General features: G+C 33.0%; 2 long non-coding RNA genes across 2 annotated transcripts in view; both read right to left on the reverse strand.

The window, feature by feature from the left end:
• LOC143075162 (uncharacterized) overlaps window positions 1-27923 on the reverse strand; it is a 227498-nt gene that overhangs the window by 49825 nt on the left and 149750 nt on the right. The window lies entirely within an intron of this gene.
• Window positions 13793-20421, reverse strand: LOC143074327 (uncharacterized). Its single transcript, XR_012977801.1, has 4 exons — window positions 20331-20421; window positions 17491-17579; window positions 16116-16290; window positions 13793-14365 (listed from the first exon to the last, which is right to left on the reverse strand). It is a non-coding gene; the product is annotated as an uncharacterized LOC143074327 (long non-coding RNA).

The following is a 27923-nucleotide window of genomic DNA, read 5'->3' on the forward strand; positions in this document are numbered from 1 at the left end:
TGACACTCCAAAAGCAATTTATTCCACTATTTTCAAAGGCCTTATTTGAACAATTTTTTATCAGTTGAGGTTTTTGATTGTACCAAGTGTACTAGTAAGTAGAATACTTAGTTTAGTAGGGAAACAATGGCTTGAAACAAAAGAAATCTTTGTTTGTAATGAGTTATGTGCAGCGTCGGACCCAAGTACATGGTTGGAACTTTCATTGTACAATGCATTTGGTTCTGCTTTGAAAAGAATCACAGAGCTGAGTCTATGTACCATATTATATAAAAGGTTAACAGGTTGTTAGGACCTAGTCCTTAATTGAGATCCTTGTCAGATATTCCTGGCCATATGTTTTCCTTTTTGTCATATTAAGAATTGTTTTAATTTAATTTGTTCGTATGGGAAACAAGGAACATTATTCTCATACAAAAAATTAAGATAATTCTAAATACACATTTATAAAAAAACGGAATTTAATACAAAGGATAATCATAAGATATACTTGAATTGTCCTGGACCTCACTTCTGTGATGGGTAAATGTTAATGGAATCCTTCTCTGAATACGGGACAAACATATTAGTAGTGGTAGACCCCAATGTCCAATGATCTTCAATTTATACCGAATATTGACTGTCAAAAAAAAAATGCTAACATTCCAATTTTCAATAACAGTTAACAGCAAATACATTATCACAATAACAGATAACAAAAAAAATAATAGCCCAATAACAGCTAATAAAGAATGAGACAATAACAGCTAACAGCAAATATATTTTCAAAATAACAGATAACAAAGAATTAAATTGCCCCATAACAGCATAACAGTTAAACCCCTTGCCCCCCCCTTAGATTAGCATTTTATTCTACACTAAAATAATCAAGCAAGTTACATATTATTTAGGCACTGGCTACGGTTACATGGAAATGTAACAATAACCTAAAAATACTATTGTTACATTGGAGACTAATTGCCGGAATGCAAAGTTGGGTAAGGAACCGATTAATTACGAATGTAACAATAATTATTGAGGCTACGGTTACATTGCGTTATTGTTTCATGAAAAACAGCAATGTACGCTAGATTTATTAAACTTAAATCTTCTATATAGTTTTGTTGCTTAATTCATTTATGTCTACTAAATAATACTTGTTATAATAATAAATAAATTATAAATACTATTATTCAACAAATGGTGTTTAAATAGTTTTAGGTATTAATGGATTTGATGTTCTGAAAGATACTACTTCAAATTAGTAGTGCCAAAGGCGAAAAATATAGTTCAATGGTTTGTTGTTAAAAACTCGGGCTGAAAAACTGTTCACTTCTAAGTATTTAACTGCACACCTACTCGTATTACTGTCATTATACTTTGAACAAAAGATGAAGAGATTCCTATTTCCAATTTTGTTTGGGTGAAAAATTTAAAACTTGCATGGAATACGTTTGTAACGAAACTGAAACAATATCAAGACACAAAGGAGTAGGTCCGGTAAGGGCCGATTATGGCCTCAAATCTTAAGTTCATCTAACGAAAGATTTTAGACACTTTTTAAACACTTAAGTGTATATTTTAGTTGATTTAATAAGAATATGTAAAAGATTTTAACTGATTAACTCGTTAAAAACGCCCCGATTCTAGCTTAAATATGAAAAATCTATCAAATATGCCAAACATCGTCACTTTTCAGATGGTTTTTGTCAAAAATGAAATTGGACGCATCCGTGTTCATCCTCAACCTTTATATATGTTATGTATTATCATCAAATACAACTTGCATTTCAATATTATGAATGAACACGAATGCGGCCACTTCCATTTAAGACGGAAACCGTCTAAAATATAACTAAAATGCTAAGATTTTGAAGATTTTCAGTAATTTAGCATGACTTAATGATGCTAGTACCCGATATATGTGCATAGTATTGTCAAACACAGCACATTTTTATTTAGCAGAAGTATTATAATGTCCAATAAAGAACTAAAAGGATACATTTTAACAATTTTGTAAAACTGCTATATTTTGGGGCCAAAAAGGGGTCTTACTAAACCTACTCCTTTCATACAGCTATGCAAACGCACTTACCAAAACTTGATACATCAAAAGCAAAGTTTGCTAACTGTGAACTAACACTGTGAACTTCTGTATACATGTATAAAATTGAGAATGGAAATGGGGAATATGTCAAAGCGACAACAACCCGAACATAGAGCAGACAACAGCCGAAGGTCACCAATGAGTCTTCAATGTAGCGAGAAACTCCCGCTCCCGTCGGAGGCGTCCTTCAGCTGGCCCCTTAAAAAATATGTATACTAGTTCAGTGATAATGGACGTCATACTAAACTCCGAATTATACACAAGAACCTAACATTAAAAAATCATTCAAGACTAACAAAGGCCATGCGAAGGCTCCTGACTTGAGAAAGGCGCAAAATTGCGGCGGGGTTAAACATGTTTATGAGATCTCAACCCTCCCCTATACCTCTAGAAAATGTAGAAAAAACAAACGCACAACACTACGCATAGTAAAACTCAGTTTAAGAGATGTCCGAGTCCGATTTCAGAATCCATGGAGGACGTACTATAAAAAAATCAAAAAATTGTATGTTATACTTGTATGTATTGTAAATATAAGATAATGTCTTCAACTTTTATTATTTAGTACATATTACTAGTCCCACCGAGCATTGCTGTTTTTCATGTAACAATAACGCAATGTAACCGTAGCCTCAATAATTATTGTTACATTCGTAATTAATCGGTTCCTTATCCAACCATGCATTCCGGCATTTAGTCCCCAATGTAACAATAATATATTTATTATTGTTACATTTCCATGTAACCGTAGCCAGTGCCTATTATATATCGCGACAACTGTGGTAGGTAACGGTCTAGGCGGTGCCATATGGTTTTCCTCACTTTGCGGTTACAGTTCATTTGATAACAATTCATAGTAACTTTAATTATAGTTTATATTGTCAGTTTCAATTAGACATAACAGTTGGTACTTCATATGTTCATTCAGAAGCCATTGTAACAGTAATTAGTTGTCTACGTAGCTGTTCAATCAATGAGCCATTCTAATGCAACAACGTTTGTAACGTTCATTTTGATTGGATAACGTCACTTTCTTACATGGCATCAATTGACAATTGATGCTATGGGACGTACGCGCAAGCGCAGACGGCATATGACAGATTTTAAATACATGTTTTAACGTTGTTTTCTGTCAGTTTCATTAGAATGGAGATAACAATATTGTATTTTAAGCTCCGACGGCATCAATTTGGGATTTGATGGTCGCAAATACCCGTTTACTGTCTCCGCTAACGCGTCGCCAGTAAACTTAATTTGCGACCATCAAATCCCCAATTGATGCCGTCGGAGCTTAAAATACAATACAGTTATCTCCTAATTGTCTTCAACTCCATCAGGACCTGACCACTGTGGTTAACTGGACTTAAAAAAATGGCAAATGATTTTTAATCCAACGAAATGTTTTGTATTACGTATAACAACAGGACGACAACCAATAATATACCCATATGAAATGGAGGGACACATCCTAGCTTGGAACAGTCAACCACAATCCGTACCTAGGAGTGGAGCTATCTAGCACTTTATCATGGAATGACCACATCGGAAATATCACTACAAAGGCAAATAAAACTTTAGGTCTTTATACGGCGGAATCTTAGTAAATGCCCAATGAATATAAAGCGTCAGGCATACATAACACTTGTACGACCAACACTAGAATATGCTAGCAGTGTCTGGGACCCGCATCTCCAAAAACACATACAACAGCTAGAAATGGTCCAAAGGAGAGCAGCCAGATTCATCAGGCATGAGTATTTCTCGAGACCCGGGCATAGTAACATCTTTATTAGAGGACCTTAAACTACCACAATTACAGGAGAGACGAAAAACATCACGTTTACTCCTGTTTCACAAAGTAATCCACCAACTTATTGCTATTCCGATTCCAGAATACTTGATGACACCAGCAAGAATGACACGTCAGTTCCATCAACGACGATTTGTCAGATTAGGATCAAGTTCTGAACAAAGAAAACATAGCTTCTTCGTAAGAATCATCACAAACTGGAATGAACTACTGCCTAGCTTATTGGACATTGATGACTATGAGGCATTCAAAACCAACCCCATAGCACACAGATATCCGTAAATCAGCACACATATGTTTTTATCTGCACTGGCACCTGTACATATGATTTTAAAAGAGCACATTTTGGATGACACAACTTTCATAAATTCGTGGGATGAGTCAACCGACTCTTTACGGATTACCCATGTAGATGTAGATGTAGAACAGTTTCTTAAATTTTAAAACGTTTTGAAAAGTCTTTAAATTTTGACTTTTATTTAGAATAGAAGGACATTGTAAATTTAAAATGTAAATGTGTAAAAGGTGTGTTTTATATATGTATTGTGTTTTAAAAGTCTGCCATAAATATTTTAAAGATTGGTGCATACATTGCAATGTTAAATGTTTGTTTAATTCTTTGAATCTTATTTTAGGTTTGTATGTGGTGACGCTTTTATAAAATAGTGAATCTGAATCTGCTTTACAAACTTTAATTATATCAATCTGAATTTTAACTTTTATATAGTAGGAAAATAAGCCTATTTTAAGTCAGTAAGATACAGTAAAGTTAAAGAAAAGTCTTTAGATGCTTATAGGACTATGAAGACCTCTAAAAATGCTTTAGGTCTTTTACAAAAAAGTTTCTTTTCTTTTCTTTCCTTTTTTATTTATCGTTATATAATGCAAATTAGTGTCAAAACAAAAGCTGCCATCACGATTTAGTCAATTAAAAACGAAGGTATTAAGACAAATAACAGTAACATAATAGACAAGAAAACTGGACATAGTATATCAATGATCCACGACACAGTTCACATACTGCCAAAAAACCCAACAACACACATAAAAAAAACCCGAAAGAACTGCGCTCTTTTATTGCGGTTCTTCATATCAACGCACGGTGAGTCCTTCGACATGGAGCAACTTGAAAATTCTAACCTCTTTGTTTTATTATGGGGTTCCCCTAGCACCTGATACGGAACATTTTAAATAACAATGTTTAAACTTAAATAAAAGAAATGTATAAACTTTGATTTATGAATAAGTTTTAATCGATGTGGATACTGAAGTAACAATTAATAGAATAAAATATAAAAAAAGATAGATTGCGGTTTTTTGCTCTATGGTGGGGTTGGTCTCTTTTTAACAAATTCCCCATTTTCATTTTCAATTTGATAACATGAACCTCATTTACAAATATAATCTCTGTAGAGTTTTTGTCGACATTAATAACAATAAAAACACATACAATGTAAAAATATTATTAAACTTTTACATGAGACAAACTTATTGGCTAATCTTTCGTGTAAGGAGCTTACAAGATATCCCACTGATTGTGTCGTATTAAGTATAGAGAAGGTTGTGCCTCTGAGCAATTTGGGAGATACAAGATATAGGAAGATGTGGTGTGAGTGCCGATGAGGCAACTCTCCATCCAAATAACAATTTATAAAAGTAAACCATTATAGGTTAATGTACGGCCTTCAACAGGGAGCCTTGGCTCACACCGAACAACAAGCTATACAGGGCCCCAAAATTACTAGTGTAAAACCATTCAAACGGGAAAACCAACGGTCTAGTCTATATAAGAAACAAAAAACACGTATAAATTACATAAACAAACGACAACTACTGTACATCAGATTCCTGACTTAGGACAGGTGCAAACATTTGCAGCGGGATTAAACGTTTTAATGGTACCAAACCTTCTCCCTTTTTCTAACTTGTTTACAGTTACATAATATAACTTGTAACAAGTTCACGGTTTCCACAACACAAGGTATGTGTGGGAGGGGAAGTACAAAGGTGTGATTTCATGTATCATGAAAGTGTGAGCTATCGAGTATAAAGACCAGACCTTTTGAAATATTCCCCTTATTGTGGTATCTTGATAGATGACCCAAAGTGTGTTCTTTGCAGTAAATCAGCAAACTTTGATCATTTATTATCTTCATGACAGCAGGGATGAGAAAGTACGGTCAGCAAAAGTAGAAGTTAGAACTGGAAGGAAGTGGTCGACAAAGAAGACGATAGAAGATGCTGAGTCACGGTTAAAACACAGTGAGATAGTTGGCAGAGTTGCAGTTGGAAGACAGGGGATATGGCAAGCCGTTCTCGTCAAAACTATGTTTAAACCATTTTTCGAAAAATTTACACACTGAGAATTACAACAAAGCACACTGAGATTTAAAAACTTCAAAACGCACATTGAGAATTGAGAATTACACACTGAGAATTGAAAATTACACACTGAGAATTAAAAATTACACACTGAGATTTCATAAAGACGCACTGAGATTACAAAAATGAAAAACGCACACTGAGAATTGGAAATTACACACTGAGAATTGAAAATTACACACTGAGATTTCAAAAAGACACACTGAGAATAAATAAACTGAAAACACACACTGAGAATTTGAAATTACACACTGAGAATTTAAAATTACACACTGAGATTTGTGCGCACTTTTTATGCGCACATATCTAATTAGCATACTTAATCTGAATCTATTACAAGCTTAAAACAACAAGGGGACAAAACTCGTTAGTCCTTCGATTTGGTTCAAAATTTTTAATAAAAAAAACTTTAGAAATACAAGAACAAGAAAAATACCCACTTACTCTTATTACAAAATATAACCAAATGGTGAAAAATTATAAGAAAACATTGGAACAATCTGCAAAAGAATGCAGTGAAATTTTTACTCAAGTGTCTATTATAGCATATAAACGTAACAAAAATATAAAAGATTAAATAGCGAAATCAGGGAAACAGTTGGAAGACTTTGAAAAGGGACACATGTTTAATTACTGGTAGTAATGATCTGAATTATAGGCAACAAACTTATGAATATGAGCGATGTTAAGTCTTGAAATTTATTACGAATGTTGGTTGAAGGAATCGCATTTCATTATAATGACAAGAGTTCTTGAGATCAAGATATAAATCTGTTGAATTATTCATCTCATGAATATTCATTATTAATTTGCATATTAATCTCAGTGCGTATTTTTAAAATCTCAGTGTGTAATTAACAATTCTCAGTGTGTGTTTTTCAATTTATTTCATCTCAGTGTGTCTTTTTAAAATCTCAGTGTGTAATTTTGAATTCTCAGTGTGTATTTTTTTTTCGAAAAAAGGGTTTAAACATAGTTTTGACGAGAACGGCTTGCCATAAGGGGCTTGATGTTACACCTACAGCAAAATGGAGAACAGCAACAGTGGACGAAAAAACACACCTGATAGAGAAAGAGGTACGACCAATGGAAAAAGAAAGTAGAATGGTAAAGGCAGTTAGTATGAAGGAACAAGGAACCTGGTTAAACTGGGAAGGAGCAAGACAGCAGACGTAAGGATGGAATGATATCTGGAAGATGGAGACACATAGGTTGCAATTCATGCTGAAGTGGGAAGCAGAGGGTTTGTTGGAAGTCTATGTGAAGAGCATTATGAGCACTTGCTATTGTTGGAGGGGAAAGAAGTAAACTAGTTGGTAACTTGTGCAAAGAGGCAGAGACATCATCAATGTGGTTGTGGAGAAAAAGGTCTGAGCAGTGGAAACAGTAAAGTGTAGTCGGACGTGATCACCCCAGTCGGCGCACCTCAGGAGGGGACAGCGCCGAAACAGCTGAGGAAGAATTTACCTGCAGACGGAACAACGCATCTTTCCAACAGGATGTATTAAGGTAATCTATACAGTATACTGTTGCGCTTACAATGGAAGTGAAAGCGAAACCTTGTATGACAATGAAACTGTATATGAATAATCGGACAATTTATACAATGTGTTGGTCAAGATTACGTTGATATTAGTTCCTTAATCTAAATGTTTAGATTGTTTTTTAAGCGAACTATAGAAATCTGTATTTGGTTGTTGCATGCTTTAATTAATTTGTTTTTATCTGTGCATAATGCTTTGGCATAATTCTTTTGTATGTATTTTCATATTTGTTAAAAAGCTCATCAGAGCTGATTTTTATATGTTAAAAAATACTAAGCCGAATTAGAATGAATTTATGTCTATGTCTATTAATGTTAGGCATCATATCACCCATTGGTGGTCTTATGTTGTTTTCTTCATTTGTTGTTTGATTCAGAGGAACAGCGACATAGCTAGATAATACAATTGGTTGTCTAATTGCTACTACAATTTGATATTAATTAGTATTGTAATTTTCACTGTTAATAATAAGCGTAACATAAGTCATACAAATCTATTCTTGAACTTCATCTAAATTCTTTCTTACTTTTTGGGAACTCATTTAAAATTCAAATGTGACGTCACTTTGAGCGTAACACTGGTTATGGCTAACAAGACAGTGAATTTTTGTATTTTATCCGTTTTTGTTCTGTAGCTAGTCACCACTTCAGTTTTATCATGTATATCTATTGTATAGTCATTTTATTAAATTTACTTTTTGCAAAGGTATGTTTTATTCTAAATTCTAAATAATATTAAAGGATGTTGTTGTCCCAGGTGGATAACCCTGACCGTGTTGGTCGAGACTTTTTAAACTTTTTGTCCTCGATGCTTTTCAGCTTTGTACTTGTTTTGGCTTTCAAACTTTTTTCATCTGGGCGTAGCTGGTTAGTCTTGTGTGGACGTGGCGCGCGTCTAGCGTATTAATTTTTTTTAACAAAGTACATTTTGTTGGCTATTAATCAGTTGTTTCTGTGTCCTATATTTTCTCCCATTTATTTGTATTGTAGTCCTGTCATGTAATATTGTCATTTTAAAGTTATGATAAACATTGCCATTAAAGCGGGAGGTTTGGCATGCCACAAAACAAGGTTCAACCCACCATTTTTATCTTAAAATGCTCTGTACCAAGTCAGAGAAATGGTCATGGTTATATTGTAGTTCGTTTCTGTGTGTGTTACATTTTAATGTTGTGTTTCTGTTGTGTCGTAGTTCTCTTATATTTGATGCATTTCCCTCAGTTTTAGTTTGTAACTCGGATTTGTTTTTTCTATCGATTTTATGAATTTCGAACAGCGGTATACTACTGTTGCCTTTATTTTTCTGCCCTTTGGTCGGGTTGTTGTCTGTTTCCATCCTCAATTCTATATCAGACTGAGACATTTGTAGCTTGCTGTCTTGATTTCAGATGTACATATTTCACAGACTGGATGTCACACAGTGTTCCACCCATCTCATTCCATATCAAACGACAAATAAACTGGGATGGTGATATTTCTAATGATAGTAGACCTGTAAAGGAAACTTGGATGACATGTCGTTGGCCATAAGTTTTGTACGATTGCTTCTTCATTGACGCGTAAAACACACCCCTTTAATTCAGAGAGTTGAAGACTATTTTATCCTTGAATAGATTTAATTTTTATAGTTTACGACCTACCTTCTATTTCTGACGGTATTTTAATTTACAATTTACCCTTATGTAACAAATAATTTACTATTATAATTGCTTCAATTAGAAGGGTTTTAATTCATGATTTTATTTTAAGAATGTGGATTGAAAAAAAGCTTCATGATATATGAGAGATGTAAACGTTAATTTGCTGATTAATCCTTGAATACCCTGAGGGGTTTCCTAAAAAAACTGTCTTGTTTCGATAACATAAGCTTGCAAGTCAGAAGAAAATTGAATGAATGTTGCTTGCTTTCCGTCAATTGGCATCTATTTCATGCATAATGCGGAGAAAAAAAGGAAGCACACACTGATGTATTTATGTGTTCTTGCAAATAAGGCTTATGGGAATGTAGCAATCCAAAGGTAAATCGTTACCAAAAAGACAAAAAAAGAAAACTCATTTGACCATAATAATTTTATGATGTACTGGAAACTCTTTCGAAAGTTCCTTCTAACAGTGGGTGCTCATATCCCAATTTCCGTTTTGTGTTTTTTTTTCAACCATTCACGTTTTCCCTCTTTTCCCCAGATCTTTCTCTTTTTTCCCTTCCCTAAATATCCCATGTCCCCACTTTTATCCTCGTATTTTTTTTATATTGTGTGAACCCATAATAAATAAACTCATCATATATACCAGGTTTGAAATTTTATAATTTACACCAGACGCGTGTTTCGTCTACAAAAGACGCAGTAGTGACGCTCGAATCAAGAAATATAAAAAAGCCAAATACAGTACGATGTTGAAGAGCATTGAGGACCAAAAATTCCTAAAAGTTTTGACAAATACAGCTAAGGTTATCTATTCCTGAGAAAGAAAAGCCTTAGTACTTAAAAAATTCAAAGTTTTGTTAAGAGTTAATTTATAATTATGAACATATCGATGATAACTCAAACCAGGAGTATTGACTACTGGGCTGGTGATACAATCATCGACAGCGACATCGACCCACTTGTTGTAAATAAACTCATCATAGATACCAGTATTGAAATTTTATATATACACCAGACGCGCGTTTTGTCTACAAAAGACTCATCAGTGATGCTCGTGTAAAAAAATATGTTAAACAAGCCAAATAAAGTACGAAGTTGAAGAGCATTTAGGACCAAAAATTCCTAAAAGTTTGCTAAAAACAGTTAAGTTAATCACGGCTAGTAATCTACACACGCAGAACATTTGGTTCTGCAATGAAAACCGTTAGAGGATTTTCCGGTTGTGCTTGAGTGGAGTAATTGTCACCGCTTCAAAAGGTATGTACATTTCTAAATCACAATTTTCTTATTCAACTGATCAACATATTGAAAACCTGAGAATGCTATGCTGTGGCAAATACTTTAACAAAGAGATACATGTATCATTTACTGTTGTACGTGGAGTTGAACTCCTACAAAAGCAGTTGCCCCACGAGAAATTGCTTAAAAAAGTGACATTTAAATTTTGAAATGGTTTCAAAATAAAGTATTCACCACAGCATAGCATTCTCAGATTTTCAATATTTTGATCAGTTGAATAAGAAAATTGCGATTTAGAAATGTCATGTTCATGTTTGTTTTTGTGAAAACGACTCCAGGATCGGATCCAAGATTTTTGAGGGAGACGGACGTATAATTCCAGAAATAATAATAGATACCGAATAGATTAGTTAGATATATGAATTAAGGTTCAGAAACAAATAATCTTCATAGATATTAGAAATACCAATGCTTATGTGACTGCATACCAAAAACATTATACCATTGACGTATCACATGACCAAAAACATAATACCATTGACGTATCACATGACCAAAAACATAATACCATTGACGTATCACATGACCAAAAACATAATACCATTGACGTATCACATGACCAAAAACATTATACCATTGACGTATCACATGTGTTTCCCTAAACACAAACCTAAACCTTAACTTTAATTAAACTTGTTAACAGTGGAAAAGTTTCAGACAATAAACCTTGATAGAGGGTGGGGCCAAATAATCTCCATGGAAAAAGTAAAATTACAAAAAATACTGAACTACGAGGAAAATTAAAAACGGAAAGTCTCTAATCAAATGGCAAAATCAAAAGCTCAAACACATCAAACGAATGAACAACTGTCTTATACCTATCTTGGTACAGGCATTTTCTTATGTAGAAAATGATGAATTGAAACTGATTCTATAGCTAGCTCAACCTCTCACGTGTATGACAGTCGCATCAAATTCCAATTAGATTCAGACTTGCAAAATTAAAATGCTTATACTTATGATAATAATCATTGATTTTTAAACATTAGCGGTTCCTCTTATACTGATCTTATCACAAACACAACATATAGCTGACTACGGTATGGGCTTTGATCATTGTTGAAGGCCGTACGGTGACCTATAGTTGTTAATGTCTGTGTCATTTTGGTCTTTTGTAGATAGTTGTCTCATTGGCAATCATACCATATCTTCTTTTTTATATAAACCTTTCAAAACATCCAAGGTCATAGACCAAGTAATCTCATGAACCTGGCCATAGGTAATAGAATACTTGTAAAATTAAAATGCTTATATTTATGATATTAATCATTGATTTTAAAACACAAGCTGTTCCGCTTAAAATAATCTTATCACAAACACAACATACAAACTTTTCAAAACATTCAAGGTCATAGACCAAGTAATCTCATGTACCGGGGTAATAGAATACTTGCAAAATTAAAATGCTTATACTTATGATAATAAACATTGATTTTAAAACATAAGCAGTTCCTCATATACTTACCTTTTCACAAAATTTAACATGTATTCTTTTTTAAAACATCCAAAGCCAATAGACCATAACCACGAGAGCAGAGTTAAACAAATATCTGTGGACACTAGATGTGTCAATGGTAATACAGCTGTATAACACATACCTACCACTATAGTATTTCCTTCTCGGGTTTTCTCTGAGGATTTATGGCGTCATTACATAGAAATGCACTGATTGCCACATATGATTACTTTATTAGATTACTGTGAGTACTATCAGGTCTGAATACTTGGTGTTTGTGTTTTATCGATCTGATGAGTTAAGACAAATTCAACTGAAATTTATAGTTAAAACTTTGTTTTTATTTCGTACTGTTACACCACTGCCCAAATAGATGGTTAATGTTTGGCACCTTCAAAAACGTTTAACCCCTCTATATTCTGTTTGTGCATGGCTCAAGTCAGAAGCCTTGTGATTCAGTGGTTGTTGTTTGTTGCTGTGTATTAAATTTGTTTTCATTCATTGTTTTGTGACCCCCCTTTTTAAATAAGTCAGAATGTTGGTTTTCTTTGATAGTTATAGAGAGAAAATAATATTACAATGATATCGAAATAAATGCAACAGTAGTATATACTACTGTTCAATTACTCTTCCAATAAACGTTTCAAACATGATGTCAATGAAAACAATATAATGCAATTTAATACGACTGTCATACAAGTGAGAGGTTTAGCTAGCTTTTAAACCAGGTCTAATCCACCGCTTTCTCTACATAATAAATGCCTGTACCAAGTCCAGGAGTATGACAATTGTTATCTATTCGTTTGATGTGTTTGAGCTTTTGACTTTCCCATTTTAATAGGGAATTTCCTTTTTGAATTTTCCTCAGAGTTCAGTCTTTTTGTGATTTTACTTTTTTCAAGCAAAATGCTATTTTATAGTTCTACCACTCGTGGCTGAATATATTTTATGTTTAGTATACATGTATGTGTCCTTTCCTATTACAATATAATTATATACAATCGTCAATATTTTGGGAACAAAGTTGGATTAAAGTTATACTTAAACTACTTAAAACTAATTAAACTGCGAGGAACAGGTGTATCGTCACTTTATACTGCAACTAGTTGTATTTATTTCCTAAATAGTAACATAGCTATATTTTGTATAATGTCAATTTCATCATGAAACACTTTCTCTACTATCAGGGGTTCATTAAGGGATGAAAATAAGTTTGACATTTGTGTCACGATTTAAAAAGCTATCAATATATTAGTTTATGTTGCAGTATAAAAACAATATTAGGTTAATGTCATAAAATGTAAACTTTTTTGTACTCGGCGCAAAACTGGGGAAGGGCTCGGTAGAACCTCGTTCTTCCCCAGAGTGTCAGCCTCATACATACACGTTTATATTTTTCTTACATTGGTTTAATATTGTATATGTATCTTGAATCACACGTATCTAAATTAACAATTCGATACATTTTCACTTCCTCAAAATAAGCTAAACTACGACGTCACTGATTATAGTTAAAATGGAAAGTAGAAAGGCAGATTATAATTTTCCTCTCTGATAAACGGGGATAAACAGATATCCATTTCCTTTAATAGATACATGTTGATACCATGTGTGGTTACAACATACGGTTGATGTCAAATCAACAGGACTGACATCCCACAATTTTAAGTAATCTTTCATTCTGTTAGGGAGACTTAACCTGTCAATTATAGGAAATACTGATGTATCTTTGTTTACATATCTGATATGATTCCGTAGGTTTGTTCTACAAAGCTGTTTCAAGTTTGTTACGTGTCCATGGTCCTTCGCTAGTTCATAAGTTCCTTCTAACGAAGGAAGTTCATTTTCGATGTCGTTCGTATCGGATGTAGTAAACTTGTATCCAGCAGACAAAAATGTTGTCAGAAATGTTTCTTCGTCAATACAATTTGTAGAGTGACGATTAACTATTAAATGATGCCTATGTTGATTTATCATTTCCACGAAACTGTAAAAGTTAGGATCGACTCCTTGTTGTTATAACAGTATTGCTGCAGTACAAATATACCTTGGTCGATTGATAATGATAAGGTCTATACTGTCTCTGGGAACCACCGGTCTGCAGGAAGGAACGTATGGTCTGACAGCGCTTCTTTTACCTTTCCTAAAATATACAATGCAGTTTTCGGTTTATATCAATATTGTCCTCTTTAAAGGACATCTATTCATTGACAAATTTTGATTATGTAGTTTCATAAGAAAAACACAATTCATACAACCTACAAAACAGAAAAATTCGTGGAAAACGGGACTGTGAGACACATATTCCGTATGCAGGCGCTGCCGGAGGTGTATACAATCAAATCATATTCAATCACACCACACGAAAAAATGATCGAAACAAATATCCCATTGAATTTGACTGATGTATGAAATTAATCTTACATTTCAGTACAGTAAAAAAGTCGTTAACATATATCTTGGGTATTACAAAGCCTCATTCTCATTCATCATATGAATAAAGTACCTATAATGTTGCCATATGAGAATTGATAACTAACTAAGGCCGCCAATATGGGTCTCACCCTCGAAACACGTTAAATATAGTGCATCTAATTCTGTGTACCTTGGGGTACTCAAGGTTAAATGCGACAGCCCTTCAAATATGTCTGACTGTCGAAGTCCAATGAATATGGAATGAAATTAGAAGAAACCGAAATGTATCTAAATGTGACTAATTCTAACAACTGTAGAAAGTATCCACTAAATCAGTTCAAACTTCGAGAGGAGGGGGTCACTTCCTATATAGAAGGTGATAGGACGTGCCGCTGGTTGAAACAATGCGAATAGGTCGGGAAAACTATTAGAAATATATGATGAAGTCAATACAGTTTCCATAACTTTTTCGTTTGTCATGTTTCTTGTTGTTCCCAGCTAAGATGGTATCATCCTATTTTTCTCTTTTGACAATTCTATGGTATTCCACTCTAACATTACACTACATGAAACCCCAAAAAATTGGGAAAAGGTTACATTTTTACCAATCTAATTAAAAACCGATCTCTCATCGCTCATGTTTCTGATATGTCGCGTGGGAGATCTAACGAAACCGGCTTTGAGGTCACATGTGAGTGAACTAAAAGTCATGAATTTATAAAGATATGCAAATGAGTTGACGACCTATTAATAAGCCAATCAAAAAAGTTTATGAATTATTTTGACTGACGATTTCGTCGTAAATAAAATGAGTTACGTCCCTTTGCCTTACGTTAAACTTCCAAGATCGTGGAAGGCTCAATTTCATTGGTCGAAAAAGACACACCTACGAGGTCACTCACATGTGACCTCAAAGCGGGTTTCGTTAGATCTCCCACGCGACATATCAGAAACAGGAGCGATGAGAGATCGGTTTTTAATTAGATTGCATTTTTACCTACGCAATATATGAAAAAGGTATACATTTTTAAAATCTAAATTAATTGAAAAGATTGGATAACAGAATTTAAACGAAACCCCATATCAGTTAAGTATTAAAGTAGTCCCCCCTTGGGGGTAGGGGGATTCAAATATAGCATAGGCCTGTCAACCAGGAAAATTGACAATCGCAACAACAGTGTCAATACCATTAGTTAGCGATAGGTGATTATCCAACACGGCCTTTATATTCTTATGTCTCTTATGTTTAAAACCAATGAAATAAATATAACATACATTTTAACAAGTATTATGTCGATATGTAACGTTTCTCATTGGGTTCTTGCCAACTTCTAGCCTCGGCGAATAGTTTGACTTATAGACTTATTCAGTATGCATGTTTGACCCTGGTGGAGAGTTGTCTAATTGTTATTCATAACCTATCTGGTTTCCTTATTTTTTATTGACTGCATGCATACTGGCATTCATACTTAACTTACTCAGAAAATAGACCCCAGTTCATTGTATTGAGTTTTGCACCAGCGTTCAAATATAATTCTACTATGTTGAAATATAGTTCAGGGTCTGATGATTTTCTTCGGATGTTCAATATACCAGGAAATTTGCTATATTCATCTTTGGTACATTCCTTGCAAGCTGAACTGTCTTTTATCTCTGAAAAATGTTGATATTGATTGACATTGGTTCCTTTAAAAAAACAAACACTCAGTCCGGGCGATCAAATCCTATTTTTTTTTGTAGAAAAAAATCAATATAATTATATGACGTAGATACAATGAATAAGCGTTGGGTCGATAAAAAAGATATCACGTTTGGTGAGTACAATTTAAAAGTGTTATAAAACTGGAAACAGCAGACAAAAACCTGTTACACGATAGCAAAAACAATTGTTTTAATTACAATCATGAATATAGATTCGGTGTATGTGCCTTAGCGATAGTCGGTTATAAGTCATGTGACAGGTATAACCAATTGTTATTCTTTGCGACAATTCATATATCATTTTACTTTATACAATGATGTCAATTAAATTCTTTCTGTATTGGCATAATTCGTTCTCATTATGCGGTATAGGTTTTGTTAAGTTTTAAAGACCGGACGATGACCTAATGTTGCTTATACGTATACAATATTGGTCAATTTTGTCTGTCTCATTTGCAATCATGCTTATTTTCTTAGTATTTCATAGGAAAGTTAAAAGTACGTTCCTACGAAATACTAAGAAGATGTTAAAGTATTCTATAATTCAAAATATCTGAAAGCATGAACATACGGAATTTTTGTGTTATTAAAATTTGCTGTTACAAAATATTAGAAATTATTATAAATAAAGGAATGTATCTCCCTCATGCAAAGCTCTGATTCCTTTCACGGATTTGGCTATACTTTTTGGACCTTTTGGATTATAGCTCTTCATCTTTTATATAGCTTTGGATCACAAATATTTTGGCCACGAGCATCACTGAAGAGACATGTATTGTCGAAATGCGCATCTGGTGCAAGAAAATTGGTACCGTTAATTTTATTGATTTTATAGAGGTCAAATCACACTCACAATTGAATAAAAAGTCTACAACTCGAAGTATAACCAACAATGTACGTCCTTATTTGACTTGATAGAAAAAAAACATGCAGTGAATCAACCTCGAGTTTATACACATATTTAAAAGTTTTTCAGAATAACCTTTATAACTATGCGAATTACCACGAACAATCAAAATAAAAAAAGGTGACAAAATAATGACTTAAACATATTTTTTTGTAATATACCAACGTCACTCGAGCAGATATTACAATAGCTGATTGATTTGAATATCTAACATATTCCTCAAACAATATTAAACAGTTTCTTACCTATTTCCAAGGCTGTATTTAAAACACTTTTTTTAGTGCATCTTCTTTGTTTATTTGAATTTGACTGTCCCATTATAAAACTGAAAAATCTATTCATTGTTCATAGTAAAGAAATAATATAGAAATGCATTGTGATGATCAAATAACTAAAGGAAAATAGGACATTACACGATTTATATCCGAGGCAAACAGTAGGGAAAAGTATACTTGTGAAGTTGTTACATGTCAAGATAACAGAGCAGAGGAATGTAAAGGTGCGCACAATTGATGATGAAAATTTCAGAAAATTGTTGAACAGGAATTGTGAAGTTAGCACGTTTGTTATTACGGAAACATTCTTCTTTTATTGACATTCAAATTAAATTTAGTATCAAGGCGTCAATAGATTTTGATGCTCTAATTGTTCACTTTAATTTATATTATATGTCTTTACATTATGTTGCTTTTTGTTACGGATTCACATTTCATATCAATAGTAGATCATTCTCAGAAAGCAAAGCAGCTTGGCACAGTATCTGAAACCATTTGAATTGTCTCTCTTTGACCATTGACAAATCAATACATCAAGTAATGTTAGTCAAGAACACTCCGTATAACCCAATTACAAATAAGTTGACGCGTTCGAATCGAACACATTGTGTACAACTGAGTAAGACAGTGACGATTTTACAATCATTCAAGTCCAATATTTTATCTTTGGATACTTTGCTCTAATATATTCTTTGCATGGTTTTGAAATACGTGATATTTTTATAGGCAAGCATTTTCAAAAACGCACGACCATGCCACTGAAAAATCATGCTTGCTTTTTTAAATAATCAAAATCAAAAGTTTATTGTTGTGCCTCAAATGCTTTAAAACATACATTTTTGAGGATATCAGTTTGTCTAATACTAGTACACAGATCGTAGGTATTGTCTGAAAATAAATATATTTTTAAAACTAATTGTAAATCCAAGGTAAAAACTGAACTAAATTTTCAGTCTTCTTTTACCCCTGGATAGATGGTTCTTTTTGTAAACAGGTTTCAACATGTATTTTGCTCAGATAATCCCTAGTAGATCACCTTAGCATGAATTTCTGTGTTCTTTATGCTTTACTTTGTTCTGTAACATTTTGGCAGGAATGACAAATCCGCAACAAAACTTAGAATTATTGTTACCAAAGGTACCAGGATTATAATTTAATATGACAGACGCGCGTTTCTTTTACATAAGACTCATCAATGTCGCTCATAACGGCGTCACATATCAGCGTATAGCAACCACATACGCCGGGCGTTTTCAATACTCTTCGTCAATGCTGCAGTTCCCAAATCAGTACAGTTTTAATACAATGATGCAAATGTCCAAATGATTTGTAATTGGTTCTGATTATTATAAACACCTTAAAATTTATACCATCCATATGCCTCTTATGTGTTGTACACTCATATCTTCAAGAAAAACACAAAAAATTGTCAAGCTGAAGAACAAACGATTCTTAATAGCCTAGCATTGTCAGGGCCTTTCCTTTTAGGAGTTTGATAAACAAAAAAAAGCCAAATGCAGTGTTTTTCGATTTTAACGTACTAAATTATAATCCTGGTACCTTTGATAACTATTGTTAACCTAACTTGTTTAGTCAGAGTGAACTATCATACGAAAATAAAGTGTGGTTGTATTTGTGGCAAAGTAAGATTTCAAAATTAACAATGTCATCAGCTACTAGCATTTCGAAAAACAAAAAGTCTTCGCTCGAAATGCCATTAGCATACTGACTGATACAGAAGTCCTGAAGAACATGATTTATATTTCAGTTGTAAATGGCTTTGAGCTAATTATAAGTACTCTTATTTCGGTTCTCTATATGCATTGTTTTTATGTACTGTGGATTCATTATTTTCGTTGGATACCAATTTTGTCGTGGATTTCGTGGTCGCAGGTGAACCACGAATTTAAATGTTCAACGAATTACAAATTTTCCATAGACTTGTATGCAGACTTTGGCCGGAGTACGAAATTAAATGTCCTCGATAGTTCAAGTTTTGTTCAATCCACGAAAATTAGTACCAACGAAAATAAAAGCCACAGTAAGTTGTTTAGTGCCTTGTACCATAGTGTAAATACCTTAAAAAAATTCGGTTTTCAAACGAATTGTACGGGGATGTTTTTGTAAAAGATAGTTATCAAAGGTACCAGGATTATAATTTAATACACCAGACGCGCGTTTCGTCTACATAAGACTCATCAGTGACGCTCAGATCAAAACAGTAAGAAAGCCAAACAAATACAAAAGTTGAAGAGCATTGAGGACCCAAAATTCCAAAAAGTTGTGCCAAATACGGCTAAGGTAAGAAAATGCTTAGTTTTTCGAAAAATTCAGTTTTGTAAGCAGGAAACTTATAAAAATGACCATATAATTGATATTCATGTCAACACCGCAGTTCTGACTACTGGGCTGGTGATACCCTCGGGGACGAAACGTCCACCAGCAGTGACATCGACCCAGTGGTGTAAATAGTTATAAAAGAGCAACGAACTCGACACATTTTAAAACGAACTATACAATATGAGAAAACGTACTAAGTATGATATCGTGTTTATTCTGAGTCCCAGGGAACATTTGAAGTCACGTAGTAATTTAACGTGTTGTTTTTTATTGTGGCTTAAAGTATTGCTAAACAAAAGTTTATTTGAGAGATATTCAACATGGTTTACCTAATAAGACGTAGACAATTGTACCATATATGTATGTGTTTTGCACCCATCAGCTTAATCAAACGTTCTATACACATCTTAAACTTGCAACAACTGTATCATTGAGTAGATAAGCTACATTGACACGTTGATAATACTCACATAAGTTCAAGAAATAAAGATATTTAAAATTTTTGTCATCCCAAATGATGTCCTGATTATCTCTTCGAACGCGTCAACGTCCGGATTCATTTGTATCGGGGTGCATCGAACGTGTCAACGTCCGGATTCATTTATATCGGGGTTGTACGTGGTGACAATACAATGCAGTCAATCTATTGGATTGTCATTTCTAATTAACCTAAATAGCTTGGTATCATACTATTAAGTACAAGTAAAACGTTCACTCATGATGATTATTTAAAAGTCACTTCTTTTTGGATCTTATCTTATTTTTTATAAACCAAAAGTAAATAATCACGAGTTTCGACGGCGGGACAATGTGATTTTACAAAATTTAATAATTATGATTATATGATGTTTTAATCAACTCTCATATTATTGGAGAGTTTAGCATGCTGTAAACAAGGTTTAAGCCAATTTTTTCTTTAGAACATATTTGTGCCAAGTCATGAATATAACTGTGTTTTTTCACTTATTCCGTTGATTTATAGCATTTGATTTAATCACTTTTATGGACGTACCCATTTTGAATTTGCAATCAGGGACTATTTTTGTGGTATACCTATTTAAATACGTTGTTTTTTGTGATTGCTTTATACAACATCAAAACATTATACTAGTATTCATTTTATAAGGTCTTAGTTAAATCGAATATGAACTCAAGGATATAAATGATATGTCAAAACACATTTAAATTAGGTCTCAGTTATCCATAATTTTGACATCCATACATTATCTATGAAAACTAATTCTGTTAAAAATACATATCATGTGTATTTACATTCTGTTCCTGTATGTAATTTTTACATTCTCCAATTAAATTTTAGCCTTCAAATTTTGAAGTGCGTATTACTTAGACAGAAGAGAAGTTCCATAAATCATGAAAAAGAATGCTGTATTTTTGTTTGCGCTTCATTCATTTTGACATTTCTGTTTGTACAGTATATCATAATTTGTGTTATGAAAAGTCGCCAAAGATACCCGGCATATAATTTAGAAAGCCAGACACACTTTTCGTCTACACAAAGTTGGTGACGCCCGAATCAAACCAGTAGGATGGGCAAATATAACATTGGAATGGAAAACAATTCGAGAATTTAAAAAACTATAAATCTTGAACTGGTTTTGACTTATAGTTTTTGAACACATTGAATACATTTTATGAAGTTTGAAAAGGCCATTGGCAACCTATCACTATATTTAGAACATTGCCAACAGCCGCTTTTGTATTCATAGCTTCAAAATTCCTATGTTGTGGTTTTATGTCGTCTTGACTTTGAAATGGACCCATTTTCCGGTATTTGATGTCTTATCCTGAGACGAGAAAAGTCAGTGATCCTTTATCTCATTGAAGCCAATAGCTGTTGGTGTATTTCAGCCACATCAAAATGCATCCATGTGATTATTTCGAGATGGCGTGTTTATTGACTGAAACTATTAGCTTCGCACCGTAACACGAATCAAATATCAATCAGTACACACCCAACATTTAACGGATTAAGTACGTCGTTTACAGTCAGAGGAAACCATGACCTTGTTTACCAATTAACAATGTATCAGTTAAACAAAATATGCATCGCGTTTTGAGCAAAATTCTCTGCAAATTAATTCAAATAGACTATATGTAAGATGTGTCACCACCAGATTGAAAAAAGAATATACTGAAAAGTAGTATATAAATTGACTGTGTGGTAACCTTAACTTTACTTCCAGTTTATACTTACCGGGAGGTCAAATCTTCAATTTTTGAGAAACAAATCTCCAAATTTTCCTCGTGGTGCTACATAACATAACTTTTTAAATTGCAAATCAGGAGCAAATAATATGAATTTAAGCAACTTGTTTTCCTAACAAAAGAGACAAAAAATTGATCAAAATGTAAAACTGATATTTTTTTCAATCATGTATGCTTATTTAATAAGTCAATCAGTGCATTTGTTCCAAGGAAAGTAATTTTTTAGTCAATAGTTGCAAGTTAAGAAGAACATTTAAGTGATCGAAATCGTGATGATGACTAGGGTAATGTCGATTTCAGCAATTCTTACGTTACGTATTATCATATAAGTAAGTAAGTAAGTAAATTATTTATTATAGTGACATGTGTTTTTCACAAAATATTATATAATACAGTGAGATATAAAAACAATAATTAGAACACCCGACCCTTTGGGTCTATAAGTCACTTTAAACATAAATTTCAATGGTACGACGAACAAAAATAAATAAAATGTTATCGAAAATTTTCATATAAAAAGTTTTTTTCTCTTACTGAAAGCTTGCAATAGATATTTAGCAGTTTTTCTCGGATGTTGACATAGTAAATATTTAAACTGTTCTTCATTTGATAGTATACATAAATTGTCTATTTGTGAGAAATGTTGCAGTCGCAGATTGTTATAAAAGTTACAGTTTATAAGGAAATGAAATTCGTTTTCCACACAGTTATCGCTACACATTTTACACAAACGGTCACATTCGTCTTCACATACAAAACGACTAGTTTCTAACCTGAGAGGGAGAATGCCACACCTGAGTTGCGCTATTATGGATCTTTCAGTACGGTTAAGATTAAGTTCAATGTATTGTTCACAGCAGTATTCAGATTTTATGAGCCTGTATGTTCGTAGTTTCGGAAAGTTTGTTAAACCTTTCTGCCAATCTGCGGAGCATTTATCTTTGAGCAATGTTTTACACGTCAGTGAATCGCATGTGTTTTTTGTAATATAATTGCTCTCTAGTCCTATAACTGACAAAATGTTTTTCACTTCGGATGACCAATTGTTCATGCATTTTTCGTAGTCCCAATTGAAGACGCGTTTACATATACGAGTGTCGTCCATTGATATAAGTTTGTTCCAATACCTTATCATATTGCACCATCGTCGTTCCTTTGAGTTCACCCAACCAACTTCACCGTTTATTGCCAATGTCGGTGCAAATTTATGAACGCCAAGAAAATAACGAATTGCTTTGTTCTGGATTTGATTCAAGTAAGCACAGTCTTTGTATCCCCAGATCGAAGAGCTGTAGTCAAGCACTGGTACTACACAAGAAGTAAAGAGTTTCTCAAAAGTTTTAATTCCGAAGTCTTTTAGATGATGAATCTTGGAGATAACTCCTCCTAAAGCTCTACCTCCAGCTTCTGATAGTCTATTTGCATTATCTCTAAATTCCTTAAGGTCGTGAAAAGTTACACCGAGGTATTTGTATGTGTCAGTTATTTGAAGTAGATTGTCACCGATTTTGAACTGGAATTCACTTCATTTAGATCGAGACGGACGAAAATGCATAACTTTTGATTTCTCTGTATTTATCAAAACACGCCATCGCTTACACCACTCATGAACTTTATCAAGCATGCATTGCATGTCAGTTTCGGATGATGTCAATAAGACTATGTCGTCCGCATATAAAAGTAATGAAAGCGTTGAGTCGCCAATATTTACACCTAGTCCGAGACTGTTTACTTCCTCTACCAGATCGTTGATAAAAATCGAAAATAACGTCGGGGATAAATTATTCCCTTGTTTAACACCAGAACTGCATACAAACCACTGTGAAAGTCTGTTGTTCACACGAACACAAGCAGAAGTACTAAGGTAAATGTTTTTAATCGAGTTGTTAATTTTCCCATCAATGTTATTTAACAAAAGCTTATATAACAGCAAATCTCGGTCAACAAAATCGAACGCTTTCTTAAGATCAATAAAAGTTGCAAATGAAGTCTTCAGGTTTCTCGATACAGCATTGAGAGTAAATACATGATCCTCACACGATCGATCGGAGCGAAAACCATTTTGTTCGTCTGTTAAAATATCGTTGGACTCTAAATATGATGATAATCGACTGTTTATGAATGCACTGTACAGTTTTGATATACAAGAAAGTAAACTAATTCCTCGGTAATTGAGAGGTACACGTGGATCTGAAGATTTGTCTTTTAGAATTGGAAAAAGTATAGCCTGTCTCCAAACAGACGGTTTCAAAAATCTGTTGGAACAATGAATGAATCACGGCCACTATAGGTTCATACTTCAGTACTTCGTATGGAATACTATCTATACCACAACTTTTGCCGTTTTTTGTTTTGTACACAAGCCGTCTAACTTCTTCGATGGTTATAGTCGTATTTATTTCTTGATTTTCATTATAAAGCGGGTCCAGCATTTTGTCCTCTAATGACGATTTGTGTGTTGAAACTTGCCTATAAAATTCATCGTCGAAATTTGAAGCGGCATTATCCGTATTGTATATGTTCTGAAATTCCGATTTCCATTTATTCAATATAGTTTCATCATCCGTGAGAATCGTTCCATCTTCGCCATATACCTCCATCGGGATTCTCTGGGTTTTACGAGGTCCGAGTTTTTTTTTATTTTTTCCCAAAATTCATTAGGGTTAGATGTTGTCATGTTTTCAACTTCAACACAAAACGAATGTCTAAATTGTCGTTCACATCGCTTTAAAGTGCGGTCAAATATTTTTTGGGCAGTATGAAATTCTTCACGGAGTTTACGTTTAACGGACAAATTACCTCTGAATTTAAGAAATCCTTTTTCTTTATTACGCATTGAATGCCACAGTGAGCCAAGATGGTCATTCCAATAAGGTTTTCCCACTTTAAAACGTTAACTTGTCTTTCTACTAGTGTCAAAAACTGGAATTTTAGCGTTCATTTCGTCAATGATTATTTTACACAAATCTGAATATATATTATCCATATTAGTCTGATTTTCTCTTGTGGTTTCTATTCTGAATATCAAAGTTTGCAAAGCCGTTTTACGCATGTCCGACGCTAGAAAATCATTTGGTATATATATATATATTAGCGGCAATAAGTGAAATTAGGCATTAAGCGAAAATCCTAGGCAATAAGCTAACGCCTAGGCATTAAGTTATTGCCTGAAATTTTCAGGCATTAAGCTTATTACCTGAAATCTTATGATGATTATTCATTCTATTGCCGAACATAATTTAGGCAATAAGTGAAATCTGGAATCAATGCATATTTGGTGATTTATTCTTGATATAAAGGAGTTACTTAATTTATTTCTAATATAACATGAGTAAATATACATTCATTTGACAGATCTTCAAATTTAGTAAGTTTATTTAGTAATTTTAGCAGTTAAAAAACAGAATTTACACATACTTTTTCATGTTTTTGTGATATTACTAAATATTAAAGATTTAAAAAAGTGATTGTTATAATCCAATTAAAGAAGTGGGAGATTCTATAAAATAATTTTAATATTTATTTGAAAATTTTTTCACTTCACTATAGTCGAGCTGATTTAAACTGGTAAAAAGTACACAAAATTAAAATGTGATTTTTTTTGCTCACACCATTTTTCAAATTTTTTTTATAGGATAAGTAAGTTTTCTTTATTACCAGTTTCACAACTTGTGATAACAAAATTATTTGAACACAAATTTTTATCAAGTTTTCATATTTTTAGATTAATATTTTAATATAGATAACATATCTTATTAGTGATTTTATTTCCAGTCTCTTGTGGAGTGTTGTGATACTTCCATTTCAGCTCCCTCAAAGCATGATTTTACTGATTATATGTAAAATTTAAACTATTTGCAGTTATTTTGTTCAATTCTAATATAATAAAGTAGTTATATTTTTTTACTTATGTTTTGTTTCATAGAGTTTACAATGTACAAATTATTATAAACTAAAACTAATATTTATTTTCTAATAATTAGTCGGTTTTTAAATTAAAGTTAAATTTGATACAATATTATTTTTTTTTCATTTGCTATTTTTTACGTCAATACGCGGTTAGGACATCCTAGCTAAGATAATCCTCAGATAGCTTCAATGTGCATGCTGAGACATGTCGTAAGTCGGTCCTAATTTTATCATAATTTCTGTCCTAGGAATATCTTATAGGATCCATCTTAGGATTTTTTCATTTGCTATTTTCTTTTACGCCAAAACAAAGGACCGCGGTTAGAACATCCTAGCTGAGATAATCCTCAAAGGTAAAGCTCAGATAGCTTCGATGTGCATGCTGAGACTTGTCGTAAGTTGGTCCTTACTTTATCATAATTTCTGTCCTAAGAATATAATTTTACAGGACCAATCACAGGACAATTTAATTTCGATAAACCCAGTTCTCATAATGATATTGTGTAACAAATATATTTTTATTTAAATGAATAAATGTCTATTATTTACTCGCATTTATACTTTAGGCATTAAGCTTAATGCCTGCACATATTTTTCAGAACTTAAGCTTAAATCCTAGGATTTAAGACTAATGTCTAACATCATTTAGGCAATAGACTTACTGCCTAGGCGTTAGCTTATTGCCTAGGATTTAAGCTTAATGCCTAATTTCACTTATTGCCGCTAACATATATATATGTTTATGCTCTCCGATTGGATTGAGATCTTGTTGATTCTGAAATTAAAAGTTGAGAAAGGGTATGTAACTACCTATAAACTAGTCACGTGACATTCCACTATTTCATAACACTGAATAATAAGCGGAATGATAATCAATTTTAAAGTATACAAATCTTTTTGTACTTTATGAATTTCCCCGTTAGTTTTATAATCCTATATTTCAGTGAGTGAAGGCTGATAAAGAAAATTCTGATCATTAATGAATAATCATAGATAATAGTACGGTTTCTAAATTATAGAGTACACATTAAACTAACAATATGGGGAAATTAAATTGAAATATTTTTAATTCTGAGGTGCAATTCCGTAGAATGTTTGAGAAGATATATCAATATTATATGTGATTGATCAAATATTCATTTGAAAAAATCCATTGAAAAGTACATTAAAATAATGTAGATTATAGTTTGGAGGTGGTCCAAGAAGTGAAAAGCAGCAAGCACTTGTATTGTTATAATATAGAATAATAACCTTAAAAGACTGTACCGTTATCATTTCAGTACCTGTGACATTACCGGATACTATAGCCTTTTAACTAAACAACACCGCTTTTGATATGGGTTATGTTAAATTTTATTAAATGTTTTGAAAGATATACTTTTTGTATAGTGTTTATAATAAAAGATATGTTCTTTAAGTTTATTACGCTTCCTACGGAATGTGATCAAGGCTGAGTTATGCAAATATTGGTCAAAATTATTCTTTTTTGTTGTTGTAATGATGTGTAATTGTTTCAAACTGTTCATCTTAGGGCCTTTTTTAGCCGACTTTACGGTATGCGTTTTTTCATTAACGAACGGCGTATGGTTGCCTATAATTGCTTATTTCTACATTATATAAACTTTGGGAAAGGGTTGTCTCATTGATAATCATATCACGTCTACTTATTTTCATATGTAAATTAAAAATTTTACAAAAGAATCTTTAATTCATTAGTTTTAAGGACGACTATAAATTTGGATAAAGGGATAAATTCTACTTTGTAAAAAGCACATTTTTTTTAATTTGAAACTGATATTATCAAGATGCTTGATTTCTTATATTACAAAAAATATTGTTACGTTTGAATGGATGTGTGTTCCAACAAACAATCAGCATTCCATCGGAACAAACTGTGCCTCTCTTTTTGCCGACATGGTCCTGTATTT

This window comes from Mytilus galloprovincialis, chromosome 5 (genome assembly GCF_965363235.1).
Source record: "Mytilus galloprovincialis chromosome 5, xbMytGall1.hap1.1, whole genome shotgun sequence".
Taxonomy (NCBI): domain Eukaryota; kingdom Metazoa; phylum Mollusca; class Bivalvia; order Mytilida; family Mytilidae; genus Mytilus; species Mytilus galloprovincialis.